Here is a 6,268-nt window from a genome sequence, read left to right as displayed (position 1 = left end):
CTAGTGAGTGATATCTGCGGCTATAAGGCAAAACGATCTATGTCAGATTTTTAGAAAATTCGAGAGAAGATCTTAATTGAGATCTGTAATATGGATTTATATTTTACGATAGAAAAAAAACATTAATTTTTTCGCTTAAAAATAGGGGATCAGGAAGACACTAGGGCATAAGATAGTCTAAAAAAAGAACATATACCTTGGATTATTTTGCTTTATAGTTACAGATATAAGTATAGGGTAAAAGTTGAGGAAATTCTGTCTTTGCTCTTTTTTCATTTTTCAATTTGTTAAAGATTTACTGTTAAAAATTTGAAATTCTTAGGAATGACGATTATAGACCATTTAGCGCGTCTATCTTGCTGCCTGTTACGAATTGGATGCACTATATATATGCACTTTTCTGGGAATTACCTAAGTGTTGCATCCTCATATTAACTCCTTTTTTGAGCTATTAATATTGAAGTACCATTAATCATCAAAATTGATTTACCTTGCAAACATTATTTTCTCTTAATGATGAATGGAATGAAAATAATAATTATGTGCTTCTCCAAGAATTAGTAATCATAGCACACCATTCGAAACAGACAATTGTTATCCATGATAACTCTAATATTAAAATTTTAATTTTAAGAATGATAAAAATGAATCTTAAATTTAAATTTAATAATTCATTTTAGGAATGAATAACAAGATGAGAGAAGCTTAATCGAAGTAAAAAATCTATTATTGATTATATTGTTTAACAGTTAAAAATAGCTTATGTTGAATTTCAGTTAATAAAGCACCATGAACTTTTTGGATAATCAATTTGGATATATCGTTCAAAAGTTGCCATTTTGATGATCTTTGAATTTCCCATCTGTTCTACTTAATTCCGGTGATAGAAACACGCATTTGGATTAACCCTTTGCGGTCAAAAGTTCTTTAGATATGATTAAAAATTCCAGGCATGTCCCAACCGCAAAGGATGAATAATCTAAATGTTTCTTTTTAATATTAGAACATAAGAAATATCAAAACCATATCACTTAAATAGAAACAGTTCTTCAATGAAAAAATGTTCGATATCTTCCTGTCGAGGAAAATTTTTTCTATCAATGAAATTTAATAATAACGTTCTAAGTTGATTTTTTTATTATATTATTATAAGTTATAATTTATATCTGTATTTTGTCCTTAATAAAATAAAACAGATACAAAAATCTGTACAATACAGATAATTATATAAAATATTTAATATAGAGACAATTATTTTGCAAAATGATAGAAATAAAGTAAAATTATTCCCATAGAAGCTTTTTAATTAAGAAAGATATTGTAACATTAGACTTGTGAATATATTTAGGTATAATTAGAGATTATTCGCCATTTTTAAATAGAATCATGTATCTTGAGGACACATCGCGTCGTGCATTCTAAAACGTATTTAAGTGCACAGAATGTAATCTTGGTGCATTATCTACCAAGTCTTCTCACGAATATTAATTACGTGTATTAAATTTATTCACGCGTTTTTCCCCTCATTATTAAACTTCGAATGTTTATGCAAACTTATATTTTTGATCTTGAATACAATGAAAAAAGTGAAACCTAAATAGAGATTTATCTAGCTTCTTCAATATTATAATTCTATGCATTTTACTTAAGTATTACACGTTTCCTATGTTGCTTTACACTTTTGAATTTCCTGGAAATACAGAAACATCCAGCGTCTACAAGTCACTGAAATTCTTTGAACTTTACTAACTTGTCGAATTCACACATTAACACATAAATGAAGAAATCCAAGAATACCCTGTTTTATCTACGACTAATTTCAATTAATTGCATCTTGCCTAGATTACAATGAGAGAAATGTATACAATAGACTGACTCAAAGAACTCGCAGGATTTAATGTTCACAAGACTTTTTGCTCTTGCACTGTTTGGTGCTAATTTTTCCCATATTCTTTCTCACCGTGTTATAATAAATACAAAATATATTTAAATGTCGTTAAATATCAGCAATACTAAAAACAAATGGCACAAGTGTAAAATAAGTTTATGTTCTATGTATCAATTCTAAGTCGATTAAAATGGTGAAGCGATCTTCAGAAGGGATAAACATTTAAAGGTTCAAGAAAAAATGAATATTTTGATGAATTTTTAAGAAAAAATGAATTTTAAAAAGAACGATGCAGATAGCCTAGCAACTTGCCCAGAGAGTTTAAAGGAGGATAACCGGCTGAAAGGTTTCAAGAATCTATTTTTTTCTTACGTATTTACATAGATTGGCATTTTAAGAATATTCTAAAATGAGTCTAATAAAAAAATTCCAAGAATTGACGAAGTTACAGAACTCTGAAGATAGTTCTGCAGTTTACCAAAGGAATCTACATGCATTTTTCTCGCAACTACATATTTGAATTCACTGGCCCTGATAGCTCGAACTACGTTAGACTAATCGACTCCAAATTTTACATACAGTTTTATCATAAGATTCTGCATCTGGCAACGAAGGCTCTTTTTAATTGAATTTGAATTTTAGTATTGATTTCTCTTCTAAAATCATTATATTATAGGATGTACAGATATTTTCAGTGCCATCGTCCAGGATAAGACGCCCTAAAGAAGCCTTTATAACTTTTGAAAATAGTCTTTAATAAATCTTTTTAACTAGAACTTGTTTCAAACTACATTTTCAAATAGTCAAAATGTAGTAAAAAGGATAAAAATACATCAAGTTATTGAGCTGCAATAAAATGAAGAAAGTACGCGTATTCTACGGCGATTCGAACGGTAATCCCCCCTTAAATTATTTTCAGATTGCAAATCCACGTAAGAAAGTAGCGTTAAAATAAAAGCAAAATACTTAGCCGTGACATAAATAAACGTTCCACTAAATATGTAACTAAAGATGCAATATTGAAAGCCTAGTACAATGGAAATGTTCCCAACTGTGACGATTACGATCGTGTAGCATAGTGGAGACATACATGTAGGTACAATCAGGATAATCCATTGACTTCTATGCGGAACCTGTTTCGAGAGACATAGAATACTGTACATGACCTAGTTTCTTCTTTTTAATCCTCTTGCATCCCTTTCACTATTTACGCTGTGTAATCAGTATTTCACAGGTAATTTATTTACGAGCCTTTGAGAGGCTGAAGGAAGTAATACAAGTGACGTAACGTGAATAGATTGAAATGATATTTATTTAATCTTAAATCAGAAGCAAAAACATAAATTCGTTAACAACTAATGTTGAATTCATCATTGTTTCTTTTTACAATTGTACTGCTTGTGGTCGCTGCAATTTCTTATTTGAATTATTAGCGTAACAAAGAATAACAGGAAAGGTTTACAAATTCAACAAATTTTAATTACAAATTTTAAATTCAAACACAAACAGAAGAGACAGAATATAAAATATAAAAAAATAGCGGAGAGCAGATGTAATAAATGTTACAAAACCACAAGAGAGATCGAAAAACCAGAATATTTGTCATAAAAATATAAAGAACGAGATCAATTGATGATAGCTAGATTCATATGCGGAAATGAGGAGAGAGGAAGAAGAAAACAAATGCAGATTATGAAGAGAAAAGACAGAAATACTACTACATTTAAATGGGAGAATGTAGAGAAACAAGGAGAGAAAAGGCAACAATGTACTGGCTACTGAAAGGAACAGAGAAAGGAACACGTTGGATGAAGGAGATAATCAGAAGAAGAAAAGAAGTAGAAGGAGAAGAAACAAATGAGGCAGATAATTACTAATACTCTTAAAATGTTGTAAAGTTTATAAACCAAACGTGTAAATCCTCTTTCAAAGGCCGTAAGACGTATGAAATAAACGCCTTACTACTATTACTATTATAAATAATAATATTCTATTCCAGTGATTTTATTTTTCAAGAAAATCTTCATTGATTACACTTCTTGAACTTTTTCAATAATTGTTTGAATATGATCGTATTGAAACTCATTTTCATACAGAAAATTTCAGTACTCTACTGATAACGTTTTCGTGATAAAGAATACATTTTTGTGATTCGTTTGATCATAAAATATCGTTAGCAAATCACATAATTTTGTCTATGTGATTTCTTCTATATGTCAAAGTTTTAATCTATCTTATAGATATTTTCATAACTACTTTGGATTTATTATAACAAAGTAATATTAGATTTAACAAAGACATTTTTCTGGTAGTTTAACAAAAAATTGATACATACATTTTGATACATTTTTAAAGTAACATATAGATGTGCTATGATTTGTGAAGGTAAAGAAAAGTTACTGTATCTGAATATAAATAATTTAACTATATAAATGTCTACATCTATTCATTGCTACTAAATCAAGAATATAAAAAATAAATTTTAAATAGCCAAGTTGTCAACAAATACACATGCAATTGTTTTATTCAAATTTATCATTACTATACAAATGCAAAGACATTCTCTTATTTCAAACTATTACATATCTACAATGATAAGTAAATTGTTTTAATTAATAATATATAAAATAATCATAAACTTTTATGTAGAAATTTCTACTTAGGGAGCTATAAAAATTCTTATAGTAATATTATAATATAATGAATTCAATACTTAAATAAATAATTGTAAAACTACTAGCGCAGCCTTAATAGATATCTACAAAAAATAATAATGAAATTACTAATAAAATTAATAATGAGATTATTATTTTTGTGAAGAATGTATTTTTTATATTTAAGGATATTTAAGTATAACAGTATTATAGTTACTATTCTGGTATATCATGTTTAATATTGTATATGTTGAGACTATCAGTGAAACTTAAATTCAACATATTTCAATTACGTTTAGACAGTCAAGGTAACAAAGTACCCTTTATTTATAGAATGAAACTTTACAAAATTAAACATAACTTATCACAAAATTTAAAAGTCAATTATACAATATCTACTAAATATATTACCTATATCTACAAGCAATTCAATTTTTCATATATTCGTCTTACATTTTAAAATTGTTAATGTACCTGATTAGTGATGTTCCTAAATTTTTTATGACAGATTTGGTAGCATCATATATTGTTTCTTAAACTAAATCTTCATATAGAAAAGATTCTGAACATTATTTCTCATACATTATATAGTTTCACAGTTACAGTATAATAACAACATGAAATTCATCAATTCATTCTTTTTTATGCTTAAATATTGGAAGTTCAATGATAGTAAACTTACGCATGACTGTTGGTGTCTATGTCTCTTAGTATCATTTTGATTACATTACAATCTAATACCTATTTACAATTTTAATATTATAAGGCCCGCAAAGTGCAGTAAATAACATATACAACAGTTTTGTCATATGTTATAGCAAAGCTTTGATTTCATTGAATGTATAGTAACTGAAAATAAATATTTATATTCTATTTAAGTGCTATTCATTGTGCACAAAGTGAGTAACTAAAAGCTTTTATTCTTATAGATAATTTAAACGAAAATATTCATAGAATCTGTGTGTCTTAATATTCAACAAAAATAACTGAGTAATTAATTTTAGTTTATTCTGAAAGTCTTTGGCTTAACTTTACTAATTAGGCTGGAAAAGTATGCATTTGTCAAATGAATGACATTCAGCTGCTGACTTAGTTTGACATTCATATTATATTGTTCTTGTGTTAGAAAATCATCACATAAACGTAATACTTACTGTTAGTAATGGTACGAGAATTTTTATTAGCATTAATATTTCTTTTCAGTATAAAAATCAAGGATATTTATCTAATAGATTTGCTTTGAAAAGGCATCTATATTGTTTGTCTGTATAAAAACAAGTCAAAATAGTCTCTTATTTCTTTTTTAATTGCAAATACACTTGGTGAAGACTGTTATATCATATTGAATAAATCCAATCAATTATTAATTTGAACTCTTAAAGTTACAAAATTATACTGTATATGTCATTATACCACTATATAATTTCTATGTAATACTACTGTATAATAGTATATATGTAATATATATATTTACGTCAATATATTCAATAATAATATACAGTAGCATCACATAGTAGTAATGATAGTACATATTTTTAGTTATACTTACATTTTAGAATTTTTCTACATTACTTTTATATTTGTTCATTATGCTCTTTTATTTCTGACTTAAATTATTTTCTTTATAAAGATTCTCATCTATTTGTAAAATGTGGTGTTACTGAAAATTTATTCTTTTTCTATTTATTATTATAGATCTAAACGAAAACAAAATGTATTATTTTGA

The sequence above is a fragment of the Calliopsis andreniformis genome, chromosome 8, assembly GCF_051401765.1.
Source record: "Calliopsis andreniformis isolate RMS-2024a chromosome 8, iyCalAndr_principal, whole genome shotgun sequence".
Classification (NCBI taxonomy): Eukaryota; Metazoa; Arthropoda; class Insecta; order Hymenoptera; family Andrenidae; genus Calliopsis; species Calliopsis andreniformis.
The sequence above is the reverse complement of the archived record's forward strand: the minus strand, read 5'-3'. Positions refer to the sequence as shown.